Source organism: Myxine glutinosa, chromosome 5, assembly GCF_964187855.1.
Source record: "Myxine glutinosa chromosome 5, kmMyxGlut1.1, whole genome shotgun sequence".
Taxonomy (NCBI): domain Eukaryota; kingdom Metazoa; phylum Chordata; class Myxini; order Myxiniformes; family Myxinidae; genus Myxine; species Myxine glutinosa.
The window spans coordinates 84,200,328-84,217,120 of NC_136265.1; the positions used below are offsets into that span (position 1 = coordinate 84,200,328).

A 16,793-nucleotide genomic window follows, 5' to 3' on the forward strand; every position below is an offset into this window, starting at 1 on the left:
TGGAAATATAAAAGCACACAGAAACAGGGCTTGAAACAATTTTTTTAACAAGTTAAGCTACATTCATAGTAGACGACACCCATGCCAAATAAAGAAATAAAATATCCTCCAGCGTGCAACATATCTGGAGCGCCTCCGGCACCACAATGCAGCACATAATTAATTGATTAATTGTGTAATTACAATAAAGAAATAATAATTGTAAAAATGAATTGGCTAATAGCATACCTATTACCTAAACTACCACTGCTTCATCCGAATCTGTAGCTTTTTGAAAATTAACCAGTTGATTAATCGGAAAATTCAATAATTAATCGATAAATTGATTAATCAATAAATCAAAAATAGCCTTTCCAGCCAAATCACTTGGTCACTGTCGTGTCCAAATATCGTGCTGATGACGTCATGCAATGCCTGGAGATGGGATAGGAAAGGACCGGTGTGCAACATTTATTAATTTTACAGAAGAGAGTGGGAGAGAGAAAGGGCACAGTGAGATCGAAAGACTTCCTTTAGCTTAACGAGTGCATGTTAAAACAACCATCAGGATCATCAGTTGGGAAAGCAAGATGGAACGAGAAAGAGAGAGAGAGAGACTTTTAGACTTTTTATTACAAAAATATAAAAACTACATGCCAGTCAGTGAAGATACTATTCAATAAATAAATAAATAAATAAATAAATAAATAAATAAATAAATAAAAAAACACCTTTAGAGGCCATTTTTCCCCGCAAAGCGGGGGTTGGCCTTTTTCGGGGACCGTGGTTGTTGTTGTTTTTTGGTCCCCTTTTTGAAGCAATGTTTTACGGCCGGATGCCCTTCCTACCGCCAACCCTTTTTGTCGCCTTTTACAACAAGCAGGGAATTACCAGTGAACTGGTACTCAATTAGCCGACCTCGGAAGGATGACAGACTGAGTCAACCCCCCTGGCATCATGGTATTAAGATACTATTCTTAATACGTCATGAAGATACTATTCAATACAAGCACAATAATCAAAAACACAGAAAAGAAAAAAGAAGATAACAGGAAAGGAAAGGAATTGAACAAAAGGAAAAACAAAAAGACTGACCCCACACTAATTCATTCCAAACCAATCTACAAATATATAATTAATTCATTCTCATGCACCATGCAGATCCCATCAAAACACCAAATGTTCATAAACTCATCAATACTTTTCTTTCTTTCAGAGGAACAAAATTCAAGTTTGAGTCTTGCAGATATCAAGGCATTCAAAAAGAACATGACATTGAATTGTCCAATCGGCTTTCCCTTCAGATTTTCTTTCCTCGATAAATAAATTGACATTTTCGCCATGGCCCCTAAAAACAAAAACAACAAATGTACATGTTCTTTCATATCGTTGAAACCAAAAATAAATGATCGCAGAGAGAAAGTGATATTCATTTTTCCAGACATGTAGTTACGCCATTGAAATAAAGGCACAAGCCTTGCACAATCAACATAAGCATGGAATACATCCTATGTGCAAACGCAGAACGGGCCACATGTAGATGTGGGTGCGAAATGATTCACCAATTTATTAGACGGGATGATCCAGTGTTTCAATCGCCACTGGAGATCTCCTGTCCTTTTGCTTACCAGCTTACTGTACATCGATTCCTATGCAGGCTCAGATGGGAGTCCTTCTGGCATTAGCCCTTTCCACCTGGCCACTCCATTTAACAGTGAGTTCCCAAGCAGAACTGTAGTGCATAATAGATACAGGTCTTTACGACTACATTTCTGAAAAATGTTTTGTCCCTCACTAATTGGGGGCAAGTCTCTGTGACAAAGCTGTACAAATAAATCAGGAAATCACCAGTCATTGGATGCCACCAAAACTTCCTGGGTCCATCTTAGTCCAAGTTGAAAGCTTTTCTGTATTATTTCCTTTAGGACTCTTCCAATTATTCGATTTGACCATATTCCAGTCATATCAGCTCTCCTGCACCACCCTCCACCCCCAACCAGAATCATGGCGGAGGTCCAACACTTTGATTATGCCTGCTGTAATAAAGTGTTGATAAAAGTCTCGGCTTCTTGGAATTGCATGAAAAAGTGGGTTGTAAAAAAGGGGTTCTTCCACAAACATCTTTAGTCGCCAGCAGGAAACCTATGCTACAATCAAAAGGCTTTGCCAGGCATTCAGAAGGCTCTGATAGAATGATGGTAGATGAGATGTGTCGACATGTTGGAGTTGGATTAAGAAAAGTTCAAGGCCGTATCCGAGCCTGCTTGCTTTTCGCAACATGTGAGAGGCCAGAAGTCGGTTTGGCAGTCGTTCTTTGCACATCAACTGCTGTATGATGTATGACTTTTTATGTCGATCAGTCCTTGGCCACTTTCAGACAAGGGGTTACATATAACATTTGGCAGTAACCAATGGTGACCACTACAAATAAAATCCACCAGTAGCCTCTGCACTACCTTTAGTAGTGCCTCTGGCGGCTGAAGGCAGATAAACCTATGCCACAGAGAAGAAGCCACCAAATTATTAACCACTAGAACCCTGCCTTTGTAGGAAAGGTGGTGCAGAGCTCGTTTCCACAGTCCCAATCTTTTTTTTTTAACATGTTCAACAATCCCGTCCCAATTTTTGAGGACGTAGTGTGGAGATACCAGGAAAACCCCAAGGTATTTGACTCTGTCTTCCACCCATTTTAACTTTGTTGGTAGATGCACAAGTGGTACCCACACTGTTCTAGGTGGATTGTTCTTGAGACAGGTAATCCATAAGACTTTACTCTTGTCCCAGTTACACTTCAAAGACGAAGCGAGGCAAAAAAAGATTTAAACATTCAACAAGTGCAGGGATATCATTCTCATTCTTAAAAACCACACAGACATCATCTGCATAAGCCGATACACCACTGAAGGACTCCCAGCGGAAAAGGCACTCCTGAAATATTTTTCCTAAATAAATTAGAAGTGATTCCATTACCAAGGAGAATAACAACCCAGAAACCGGGCATCCTTGTCTCACTCCTCTTTGGACCTGTATCGGAGAGCTGAGTTTGTTATTGATTTTAAATAAACCAAATATATTGTTGTACAACAAAGTCACGTAGGCCCTAAAGTTGGCACCAAAGACACATGCTTCCAGCACACGATACAAAAAAAACATGATCAACACTATCAAAAGCCTTTTCCAAATCAAGGAATATTATCCCAAAATATTTTTCCAAGCAATCACACTCCATTAAATCCCTGATCAAAAACATATTATCATAAATAGATCTGTTTGGGATGCAGTAATTCTGATCAGGGTGGACTAGATCACCGATTACCGTCTTCAACCGACTGGCCAACACTTTTGACAATATTTTGTAATCCGTACATGATAACGACACCGGCCGCCAATTCTTTATCTGACGTAGATCTCCAGTCTTTGGAATCAGCGACACCACCGCTCTTCTAAAGCTTAGTGGTAGTTCTCCATGCACCAAGGATGATTCCAGGACACTCAATAATCCAGGGCCCAAAAAGCCAAGAAAAATTCTGCCATTAGACCGCCAATCCCAGGAGCTTTCCCCGAGTCCATTTCAGCTAGGGCCTGTGTTACCGCGTACAACGTAATTGGTGAATGCAGGCCCAGGCACTGAGGCTCAGTTAGGATGAGGCTCCTAACTGAGCCTCAGGCTCAGCTGACGCTCTGTGAGCGCTTGCTGGAGACAGAGACTACGTCTTTGCAAGTCGCGTATGACCAAGCCCGGGTACTCCAACTAGCCCAGGTTAGATCCGAAGCCTATGGGAGGCCATACCTGACGACTAGTGCTGCTGTTTCCGCGAAGCACCGTGAGGCCGACATCTCCGTGGAGAGTGCTTCCGCACGGTCTGACACGCGCCAGGATGAATCGCTAGTCGCGAGCTCGGACGCAGAGGAAAACGAACTTATAACTACGGTTGCGGTGACTCCGGCAAGAAAGACGGCAAAATGTTATTTTTGAGGCAATAGGCGACATCTGAGGTCCTTTTGTCCGGCGAGAGATGCACTGTGCAATAATTGTGGCCGGAAGGGTCATTATGCTAAAGTCTGCCGATCGAGCAAGGCCAAGCGAGTGACGCTGGCGGGGGCCTTCATGTCGAGAGTCGACCCGTTCACCACGGCTGTTCCTCGCGGGCTAGCCAAAGCTGTCATTCCGGTGGAGATTAACAGCGAAGATGCTGATGCATTGATTGACATGGGGAACAGTGACAGTTTTGTCAACCACGCTCTGGTTCGTCGTCACGGATGGCCCATCATTCCGACCTGATTGCCTACCCGGGGCAACATGGCATCCGTGTCTCTATGCCAAAGCAACAAAGGGATCTGTGTTGTAAATTTGGTGGCTAATGGGGTAATGTATACGGATGTTAAGCTGTTAGTATCACAGAATCTGAGCTCAGATGTGCTATTGGGCCACAATTTTTTTTAATTGGCATGGACGACTAGAAATGCAATTCGAGGGAGCTAATGCCAAGACCTTTTTGGTATGCAGTTTAGCGGAAATGGCGATCGATCCCCCTCTGCTTTTTCCGTGTCTAACTCACGACTGCCATCTTATCATGATAAAGTCCAGGCGTTACTCATGGCCGGACACTCAATTTATCGAGGGCGGAACTAGACGATTGCTACGGGAGGGAATTATCGAGGCCAGTATATCGCCTTGGAGAGCCCAAGTACTCGTGGTCACTAATCCTAATCACCAGAAACGAATGGCAATTGACTACTCACAAACGATTACTCATTATACTCAATTGGACGCTTACCCACTCCCCAAGATGGACGATATGGTATGGGAGGTGGCTACCTACCGGTGTTCAGCACCTTGGATCTCCGTAGTGCATACCACCAGAAACCTATCAGAGAAACCGATCGGCCATATACCACCTTTGAATCAGGGCAGCGGCTGTACCAATTTCGAATAATTCCCTTTGGAGTCATGAACGGTGTTTCCTGCTTCCAACGGGCCCTCAATTACATCATAGCAAAAGAGCAATTGAAGGATGTATTTGTGTACGTTGACAATGTGACTGTCTGTGGCCGTGATCAGGTGGACCATGACACAAATCTGCAGAGATTCTAGGCCCTGGTGCGGAAGTACAACCTGACCCTCATCGAAGATACGTGTAAGTATTCAGCCAAAACTATAGACCTGTTGGGGTAAACGGTGACCGACGGAGAGATTAGGCCAGACGCAACCCGCTTGCAACCGTTGCTCGAGATGGCCCTTCCCCCTGATCGGGCTGCGCTGCGCAGGGCGCTCGGTCTGTTCGCGCATTACTCAAAGTGGATCCGACGGTACTCAGAGAAGATCAGACCGCTGGTGGAATGTAAATTATTCCCATTGACCTTATCGGTGAAAGCTGCTTTTCAACAACTCAAAACCGACATAGCGGGGGCCGTCGTGACCTCGATGAATGAAGCGGTACCTTTCATGATCGAGACGGATGCCAGTGACAGCGAGATTGCCGCCACGCTTACAATTGCAGACGAGTACTCACGATTCCCGTTTGTGTACCCCTGTGCTGATATGTCGTCCACAACAGTCATACGCTGTCTTCAGCAACTGCTTCTCATGTTCGGCTACCCCGCTTATGTACACTCAGACCAGGGAACTGCGTTTCTATCTAGGGAAGTTAAGCAATACCTTAAGGAACAGGGAGTAGCCTCCAGCCGTACTACGGCATATAACCCCCAAGGTAACGGCCAAGTGGAACGTTACAATGGGATTGTATGGCGAGCGGTGATGATGAGCTTGAAGACGCACAGTTTGTCTCTGCAATCGTGGGAGCGAGTGTTACCTGAGGCATTGCATGCCATCCGAGCACTACTCTGTACTGCTATGAACGAAACCCCCCACAAGCGGTTATTTCGCTACCAATGGCGCAGTGCTAGCGGGTAGCCTCTACCCTCGTGGCTATCTGAGCCAGGTCCTGCCCTACTGAAGCGAGCGGTCCGGCAGAGCAAGTACGAGCCGCTGGTAGACCGGGTACATATTTTAGAGGCCAACCCGGAATACACTCATGTTAGATTGAAGGACGAGTGGGAAACTACGGTGTCGATCCGACACCTCTCACCCTGTGAAGAGATACTAAATGAGCTGGACACTAAAACTAATGGGGTCACAGAGGTCCCCGACAGATGGAAGCCGCTTGATTCGCCGGAGTCTGATAATGAGTGATCAGAGATGATACTTTGTTATCTGGGTCGCCAGTCCGGACGGTGACAGATAGTCCGCAAAGAAACCTATCTGGAGGGGACGAACTTCCCGCCACAGGCAATGAAGATTGTTTGGAGGAGATGTTTGTTTTGATTGCTTCCTTTGTAGTGCTAATGATTGTTCTTTATTTTGTGTTGCAGGATGAGTGGAGATATAGTTCAATAAAACCTCATTACTTGAAAGAGGTCTGAGTATTGATTTACAACAGGCATACAAGGCCAACTCCACTCATGGGTTTGTTTTTCTTTTTTCATAGTTGAGGCTCATGAAAGAAGACTTTGGAAGACCCTTAAGACCCCAATGACCCTTAACCTTTAGACCCCAAATACCCCTAAGACCACCAATGAACTTTAGACCCCAAAGACCCTTAAATACCCTTTAAGATCATGAAGACCCTAAATACCATTTAAGACCTTGAAGACCCTTTAAAACCCCCAAGGTCCTTAATACCTGAACACTCCCAAAACACTTAAGACCTCTGATACCCCTTAAACTCTGAAGACTCTTAAGACTCGAAGATCCTCAAGACTCCGAAGACCCTTACGACTCCGAAGACGCTTACGACTCCGAAGACGCTTACGACTCCGAAGACGCTTACGACTCCGAAGACGCTTACGACTCCGAAGATCCCGAAGACTCCAATATCCCGAAGACTCCAATATCCCGAAGACTCCAATATCCCGAAGACTCCAATATCCCGAAGACTCCAATATCCCGAAGACTCCAATATCCCGAAGACTCCAATATCCCGAAGACTCCAATATCCCGAAGACTCCAATATCCCGAAGACTCCAATATCCCGAAGACTCCAATATCACGAAGACTCCAATATCCCGAAGACTCCAATATCCCGAAGACTCCAATATCCCGAAGACTCCAATATCCCGAAGACTCCAATATCCCGAAGACTCCAATATCCCGAAGACTCCAATATCCCGAAGACTCCAATATCCCGAAGACTCCAATATCCCGAAGACTCCAATATCCCGAAGACTCCAATATCCCGAAGACTCCAATATCCCGAAGACTCCAAGATCCCGAAGACTCCAAGATCCCGAAGACTCAAAGATCCCGAAGACTCCAATATCCCGAAGACTCCAAGATCCTTTTACCTTTAACATCCTTTCAACACTTTTAGACCCCATCACCTTTTATACCCTTTAAACCCCAAGAACCTTTAGACCTTTACACCCCTCAAGTCACTTTAGACCCCTATGACCTTAGCACCATTTACAGCGGCCTGCAAGAGTATTCACCCCCTCCAAAGTTTTTACATTTTGATGCCACCCGAGCATATTTCATGATGACTTCAAATCAAACTTAATATTGTTGCGGATCCTGGGTTCGTCGATGTACTAAGGGGGGTTTATGCCCTGCTCCCCCTCAAACTCCAGGTCCACTGAGGCCGCCGTCCACGACTAAGTTTGTGGTTGACGGATTGCTAAGCAATTCCGATCGCCAATTTCCCAGCTACGCGTCGAAGAGTTTACTGGTCAATATTCCCAAATACCTTCAAGACACGTGACCGGGAAACCGGGGATCGAACCCTCGCTTCCACACACCTTATTCAATTGCGTGCCGAGCGGATTTGCAGGGTGTGGAAAGCGGCGTTACCTCACGAGATTTATGGACCTGAATCTAGCCAAATTCAGTCTCGGATGATGCTAGGCCAATGGAGAAAAGACGTATCTGAACAGGTTGGAAAGTAACCAAATGTACAGCCTTTTATTTACACATCACCATTTACACATCACCACATGTCCCCCTTTCTTTAACCACATGCATACCATAACTCAGTGACCAACAATATATATAGTTAACTAGATGAAATGTAGTAATGCCACAGCATGTATTAATCATTAAACAAGTAATCATAGACATGCAATAGTTTACCATAGCTTTTTTTTCTTACTCTCTAAGTACTTTAGGTTACATCATCACATAATCTCGTGTCCAGACTGGAGGTCTGCGATCTCTGGCATCCCGGCCGACCGGCACAGATTCTGATGCGTCTTGAGCTGGTGGTGCGGTGATGCCAGGAAGGAGTGGTTGCTCGTTATCGTCTCTTTCATTCCCTTGGCAGGCAGATGCTAAATGAGAAGCATTCCAGATCCGTCCATCGGACAGTTTGTACGTGTGAGATGCTCTTCGCTCCATAACTTGGAGAGGCACTGAAAATTTAGATTGTCCCTTCCGGAGGATGCCAGGTTTCCTCACTCGGACGAAGGGGCCACATTCAAAGTTCACATCCTTTGCCCCCCCGCCGTTTGTCGGTGTACGCCTTTTGCTTGTTCTGCTTCTCTTGTACTGTGAGTGCTGTGTCTTTGTATGACGGTGTGTTGGCCCTTGGCATCTGTAACCCAGATACATGCAGCTTGGTGTGCATCTCTCTCCCATGAAGCAGTTCAGCAGGTGATCGCTGTGTTGTGGCATGTCGGGTTGCCCGGTATGTTTGAAGAAAGTCCGTTGTAAATGTTCTCCAGTCTTTCCCCTCGATGTTAGCAGTGAGCAAGCTTTCTTTTAAGCTTTGATTGAATCATTCTATTTCTCCATTCGCTTGCGGGTAGTAGACTGCTGACTTTCTGTGTGTAATGTCTCTGTCTTTCAGAAAGGTTTCAAATTCCCGAGAGGTGAATTGTGAACCATTGTTGGATATCAACTCTTTTGGGTTACCTTCTCTGCTGAAGACAGATGACAGGACCTTGGTCACTGTAGTGGAAGTGACCTGGGAGGTGAAGGCAATTTCTGGTCATTTGCTAAAGTAATTGATGAGTGTGATAGCGAAACGCGAGTCCAGTGGTGCAGAATCGAAGGGCCCCACTATGTCGATTGCCAGTTTCTCCCAAGCTGCGTCAGGATAAGGAACTGGCTGCAGTGGTGATGCGTGTGTCACAGCTGTCTTGTCGTGCTGCTGACAAGTAATGCAAGCTTTGATTGCGGACTCTACGTGCGCGTCCATTCCCGGCCACCAGTATGGATCCCTTAACCGCTGCTTTGTCCTCACTGTGCCCTGGTGAGTGTCATGCGCTAATTTGATGAAATGTGGTTGTAGTGCATCCGGGACACGGAGGCGGTGAGTACGGTACCTGTCATCACACAGTCCTCTTGTAATGACAGTTCACTTTGCAATCTAAAGTAAGGAAGGAGATCAGGATCCAGGCCTTTCGACGTTTTCGGCCAGCACTTTGTAAGCATTTCCCGCAGCTTTGCCTGAACGGGGCAGGAAATACAGGCAGTTTTGAATTCTTCAGCTGTCACAGCAATGAGGGTTGATGCGAGCACGACAACCTCAACATCATCCTCCAGGCCTGGCTCTGAAGTAGGCAGTGGCAGGCGAGACAAGCAATCAGCTGTTACATTTTCAGAGCTAGGCTTGTACTGAATGTTATAATTAAATGACAGAAGCCATGCGGACCATCTGGCCACGCGCATTCCAGCTCTTCCCAATCCTTTTGTTGAAAGCAGTGTAGTGAGAGGACTGTGGTCAGTGCATAATGTGAAGTGTCTGCCCCAGAGATAAGTCCTCCACTTCTCTGTCGCCCACACGCATCCAAGTGCTTCCTTTTCCCCCGTGGAATATTTTCTTTCCGATTCAGTCAACGTTCGGGATGCAAATGCGATGGTTTTCTCTGTTTTGTCAGCATGGATTTGCGTCAGGACCGCTCCAAGACGAGAATCAGAGGCATCAGTTGTCACTATGGTGTATAGCTCTGGATCAAAAAGAGCGAGAGCTGGACTACTGACAATTAGTTCTTTAACTGAGTCAAAACTTTGCTGTGCCTTGACTGACCAGGAGAAGGTGGATGGTCCACTTAGTAATTCTCTCAGAGGTTCCACGACCGATGCATAGTTAGGGATGAATTTTGCATACCATGACATGAGTCCGAGAAAAGAGCGCAAACTCTGAACGTCTTTCGGTGGGGGTGCTTGGGACACAGCAACAACATGAGCAGGTTCAGGTTTAAGTCCTGCGTGTGACACCACATGTCCTAAAAAGGACAACTCCGTCTGTCTAAAGTAGCATTTTGAAAGGTTCAGTTTCAGCCCAGCTGCATCGATACGTTGTAGTACCTCTCTGAGGTTTTTGTCATGTGCTTCGGGAGTCCCTCCGAAAACGATTACATCGTCAAGGTAACACCGAGCTCCGAGTTGGTTTTTTTAAATGGCAGACATCATCCTCTGGAAACAACTGGGTACTGAAGCGAGCCGGTAAGGGATTCGTTTGTAGCGAAACAGTCCCTCATGCGTAATGAAGGCAGTGAGGTCCCTGCTATGCTCATGCAATACAACCTGGTGGTACGCACTTTGCAGATCCAGTGTGGAGAAAAGGGTGCTGCCTCGCAGCTCGGCAAACATCTCCTCCATATGCGGAAGAGGATATCCGTCAATCACCACCGATTTATTTGGTTCTCTTAAATCCACACACAGGCGAATCCCTCGGTTTTTCTTCATTGTCACTACAATTGGTGAAACCCACTCTGAAGATTCAATTGGCTCAATTACATCCAATTTAACAAACTTTTTCAACTCCTGAGAAACAGCATCTCTCACAGAAAAAGGCAAGCGGCGCAGCTTTTGCTGGACTGGAGTCACATTGGGTCGTATTTTAACGAGATGAATAAACCCCTTTGCACAGCCCAGGGTGTCCTCCTTGCTGTCACCTGTGACATTTGCGACGAGTTCGATTTGCCCTGTTTTGGGTGGTAGAGGTGATGCTACCATTCAGCAATTGCATGTCGAGTGCAGCAACCAGGTCTCTGCCCAGAATGGCAGTGCCGCTCCGCACAATGTAGAATTCAGCAGGTGCACAGTGATTCTCAAAAGTCTCATCAGCATGCAAGCAACCCCGCACAGGAATCGGGTTTCTCAGGTAGCTAACCAGGTGTAGTTTTGGCTGTCAGTGACACATTATTGAAACATTGCCTGTGGACAGATTCAGGAAGTATCGATGCTGCCGAGCCTGTATCTAACATTAGTTCAATGTCCATGGGCTCTCCCCCGGCTGCAGTAACATGTACAGTGCACATTATCTTATCAGCATCTCTAGTCCTATTGTCGACACTCAACACATGCACGTCTGGTACAGTCACTTCGTGAACGTGTTTTGAGCTCCGGCATACTTTAGCAAAATGTCCTCTCTTTTTGCAGCTGTTGCACTGTGCGTCCTTTGCTGGGCATCCATAGTCATTAGCTGTGTGGTTTACAGAACCACATCTATAACATGTCTTCCCTTGAGCCGGTCGAGATTGCTGATCTGAAATACCTCTCCCAGCGAGTCTAAAGGGTCTTTTGCTGCTCTGCGAATCCTGTGTCTGCACAGGGTGTATGGCCTGTATAGCGCTAGCAGCCCCTTGGCCTATGATCTTGGCCTCCACCATTGCCGACTCAGTCTGTCTTGCGATGGTTATAGCTTTCTGTAATGTCAGTCCCGTTTCTCGCAGTAACCACTCTCTAATGCGAGGTGAATTTGTTTTCTCGACCAGCTGGTCCCGGATCATTTCATCTGCCAGCTCTCCAAACTCACATGTGACGACCATCTCCCTTAATGAAGCGATGTATTGTGATGTAGATTCGCCATTTTCGTGACCACGTTGCCGAAATTTATATCGTTCTGCCACGACATGAACTCTTGGGACAAAAAAATTATTCAAGGCCGCAAGTGCAGTCTCATAGCTATTATCAGCTACTGTTAATGTATAGAAGAGTCTCTGACCTTCGGTGCCCAAGCAATGTATCAAAAGTGCGCGCTTTCTCGCATCAGAAAGTGCAGTCTCCTGTATCGCCAGCACGTAGTTTTCAAAGACACGAGTCCAGGCCGTAAAAGGCATCGAAGGCTCACCCGGGTTTTGCAGAAAGGGTGTCGGTGGATTCAGGTTCAATCCCATTCTCGTCGCCAGTTTGTTGTGTCGTTAGGTATTCCAAGAATGAAGAATTCAGTAAGGTCCAACAGTTTTATTCAATCCAACATCGAATGCACGTCCTGTTTCAAATCCTCTCCACGCTCCATCCTCTCCCCGGAACTCCTCTTCTTCTATGCCACGCCCCCTCTAGCATACCATCTATGCACATCACCACAAATATCCTACTCGGAATACAACTTCGCTTCAAATAACAAATTATCATCAATGCTTCCTTTCACCGTGCATGGGCTGAGGGGTTACGCCCGCTTTGCGGTGCTATTTATTGAAATATAGCTTCACCGAATTGAGAGAAAAATCTGGGACTATCCGACCTCAGTGTGTTCAGTGCCTGCAAGTCCTCGCCAATGAATCTATGAAGGAAAACAAATTAAAGCATCATTTGCATTCAATTCGTCCAAACTGTCAAAAGGCCACTGAGTTACTGGGAGGACAAAGAAGAACAGGTAAAACGAAGTCGGATTGATGCTCCCTCGAGTTCAGCCTTTTCTTTGGAGAAAGCTTCCTTGGCGTCCTTTGAAGTGGCCTGGCATATTGCAATATGCAAAAAGCCCCATAACATTGGAGAGGAGCTGGTGAAGCCAGCAGCAGTGGCAATGGTGAAAACTGTATGCAGAGCAGATGTTGCCAAGATTGAATCGGTACCACTTTCTGACAATAGCATCAAACATCAAATTGATCTCATTTCAGATGATAATTTGGCTCAACTGATTGTGGCACTGAAAAAAAGTAGGAAATTTTTCGTTGCAGACGGATAAATCAGTAGACATGGCAGGTGACGCTCAAGTTGGTGTTTGTAAGGTACAGAGGAGAAGACGACATTCTGGAAGAATTTCTTTTCTGCAATGCCCTTTCAAGTACCACCACTGGAGAAGATATCTTTGATGTGATGAACAATTTTTTTTAAAAACATGATCTGGACTGGTTGAATAGTTTGGCTGTGTGCACTGCCAGACCTCCATCGATGATGGGAAGTCGTTTGGGTTTTCACCCCTGAGCCCAAATTGGGCTCAGGGGTATTGTCGTCACGGGTGTCGTCCGGGCGTCCGTCAACTTTTGGTTTCCGTCAATTTCGAGCAGAACGGCTTGTCCGATTAAATCCATTTTTGCAGTGTGTGTTGGGGTTGAGTAGAGGAAGGTTCCTTTCGAAAATGGGCACGCTGCGATTTTCAATATGGCCGCCACGGCAGCCAACTTGAAATTGGTTTCCGTCAATTTCGAGCAGAATGGCTTGTCCGATTAAATCCATGTTTGCAGTGTGTTGTTACGTGTTCCTCCCCGACCTCCTGGTCTTGGTATACCTCCGAACCCCGAGAGGAGCCACGGCAGAAAAAATGTATTATTCCGTGTCGAAATCAATATTGAAACCACACCAATGATTATCCACAAACCAAATAATGTATTAAAAAGCACACAGGAAGAACCATACAATGATAGCAATCAACCATAGAATCAATATCTCAAGATGGCACCATCTTTTCTTTTTTTTTGTATACTGAATCGAGGCTCGTGAAAGAGCTGACATTTATTTCACAAACAAATCAACCAGACAAACAAAATATATAAAAAGAGGGAGCGGAAGACAAGAGAAGGGGAAGCACACAAACACTTGAGGGCACACAACATTTAAGAGCAGGGAGATGTGTGGGAGGGAGAGGGCTTGGGGGGAGGGGGGTGGCAGAAGTATCAAACACAAGGACACCAAGGACTTCCAGGACAGAAGTTGGTATTTCAAAAAAGTGGAATTGGGGTGAAATTAGCGGGGATAGAAAAGTTCAATGTTTTGGATGGGGGAAGATAAGAGATGGTGGTGAACAGCTGTTTTAAAGACCTGGAGAGTGGAGTTGGATTAAAGAGAGTGAGGGAGTTTGTTCCAGAGGCGGGAGAAAAGAGGAATGAAGGAGTGAAGGTGAGCAGAGACACTTGATTTTGGCAGTTTAACCATAAGAGGGTTGCAGGCAGATCTTGTGCGACCTGTAGGAATATTTGCGGCACAGAGCCCAGAGAGAGCTGGGGGGGCAAGGCCAGAGAGGAGTCGGTAGAAGACGGAAAGACCACCAACCTGCCTGCGGTGAGTGAGTGAGAGGCCCTTGGAGATTCCAATGATTCTGAATGCTTTGGTTTCAACAGCGTGAAGACGAGCTAGGTGTGAGGCAGGTGCACCAGCCCAGAGGGGAGAGCAGTATTCCATTGAGCTGTGGATGAAAGCCTTGTATGTGGTGAGGAGCTCAGGTGTGCCAAGGAAGGACTTCACACAATGGAGGATGCCCAGTCAGCGACTGGCTTTGGAGGCCAGATTTGAAATGTGGTTTTCCCAGGAAAGATCATGGCAGATAGTGAGACCCAAAAGCTTGAGTGACAGAACTTCTTGGAGAGGATTATTCAGAAAGTGGATGGGAGGGTTGTCTAGTCGGTCTTTTCGGAGAGACATCGTAAGAGTGTGAGATTTGTCAGGATTGAAAGACATGTTCCACTTGTATGCCCAGTCTGTGATTTTGTCCAGGTCTGCAGAGAGTGAGGAGGCTGCAGACTGCCGATCTGAGGGATGAAGAATGGAGCGACAGAGAGTAGAGTCATCAGCAAAGAGATAGAGAGGATTTTCAAGAGAGTCAGACAGACCATGATGAAGACCAGAAAAAGCACAGGGCCCAGAACACTGCCTTGGGGAACTCCAGCCTGAACAGGTAGAGGAGATTAGAGAAACCCATTCAGGGCCACACGTTGACTACGACTAGAGAGGAAGTCCGCCAGCCATGCGTGGAGATTTCCATGGATACCAAAAGAGGAGAGTTTGGTGAGCAGAGCGGGGTGCCAGACCGTATCGAAGGCACGTGATATGTCAAGGGAGACAGCTCTAATTTCCTGTTTGGCATTGAGGACCTCCATCCATTGTTGAGAAAGCAGAAGCAGCATGTCCAGAGTAGAATGACCTGGTCTGAATCCAAATTGATGATCAGAGATCAAGCCATTGGAGAAGAGGAAAGATTTCATATCTGAAGCAATGATGGATTCCATGACTTTGCTGATAATTGGGAGAAGGCTGATTGGTCTGTAGTTGCTGGGATCTGTTTTGCACCTTTTTTGTGCAAAGCGGTGATGTTGGCAGATGACCTTGAGCAAAAGAGAGGGTGAAGAGAACAGAGAGGGAGTGAAAGAGCGGAAGAACAGGATTTTAGGACCCGTGGGCTGATGCCGTCAGGTCCAGTTGCAGAATCAGAGTCGATGGTTGACAGAAACCTTTCCACCTTGTCAGGAGGAAAGGACACAGAGTCCAGGAGCAGCTGGGTACGACTGGGTACGGTGGGTACGGTGGGTACAGAGAGGGATGGGTTTGGGACACAAGATTTAGAGGCAAACACAGAGTTGAGGCATTCAGCTTTTTCACGTGCGGAATCAGCCGTGTGGCCGTTTGAGGTGAGGGAGGGGATGGAGGGGGAACAAACACCAGAAACAGATTTGACCAGACGCCACCAGGATTTGGAAGAGGGAGACAGATAAGAGAGTTCTGTCCTGAGAATGGCGAGATATTGTTTCCTGGCTCTCCTGAGGGTGGACACACACTTGTTTCGGGCTTTGTGAAAGGAAATGAGATTTCCTTCCGTTGGATTTGCTTTCCAGGAGACGAAAGCAAGTTGTTTCTGGGCAATAGCCTCACCACAAGATTCCGTGTACCATGGACGGGAGGAAGGGTATGACAACTGAAGACGAGATGGGATAAATCTGTGCATGAGAGAGAGCAATTTACTTTGGAAGAATTCCCAGGATGAGTTGATGTCAGAGGCGGTAGAGATGGGAGACCAGTCCAGATGATTGATGGCTGCTTGAAGACCGTGCCAGTTGGCCTGAGTGAAATGCCAGACTCGGCGACGCTGAGGAGGCTCTCTGAGAATGGTCAGAGAGATGTCCACTTTAACAAGCACATGATCAGATGAGCCGATTGGAGCAGAAGAAGAGCAGCAGACATTTTCAGGGAAGTTTGTCATAACCAAGTCCAGAAGAGAAGATGCTCCGTTGACTGAGATCCGGGTCGGGAAATTGACAGATTGTGTCAGTCCCAGTGAGTCACAGAAATCCTTTGCTGAAGAGCCATGGCTGGTGAGTGAGGAACCCACACCCAGCCAACTGGCATGGTGACAATTGAAATCACCACATATGAGGAAGAGAGAGTTGGGATGGGTAGATAGAAGTTGGTCCATATTATCAGACAGCGAGATGTAGATGGAGTCATCACTGTTTGGTGGACGGTACAACACACATATGAACAAAAGGTGGGAGCGAAGGGGAAGCCGTAGCCAAAGGTATTCCTAGGGGTGAGGTGGAGAGAGGGCAGTGCAGGGCGAGTGAGGAAGAGAGTTTTTTTATAAAGATAGCAACTCCCCCTCCAGGACGAGGCTCAGGTCTATCATACCGGAGGAGGGAGTAACCTGGGAGAGATACCAAGGAATCAGAGACATCATGAAGGAGGAAAGTTTCTGTTAAGCAGATCACGTCTTCTCGAGTAACCTAACTCAAACTCACTGTGCTCCCAGTGACTGGACAAAACACCCCTCAATGTCTCTATAACTCAGAGGGGATCCCGGAGAAGAGGCGATGAGGCGCAGAGGCGATGAGGCAAGTAAGGAGGTGTAGGCAGGGCATGGAACGGCACGTGGTCCTAACCAACA

At 46.5% G+C, this 16,793-nt stretch overlaps 1 protein-coding gene across 4 annotated transcripts in view; it reads right to left on the reverse strand.

Moving 5' to 3' along the window:
- LOC137427403 (galactose-3-O-sulfotransferase 2) overlaps positions 1-16,793 on the reverse strand; it is a 99,089-nt gene that overhangs the window by 6,696 nt on the left and 75,600 nt on the right. The gene's annotated exons all lie outside the window — the stretch shown is intronic.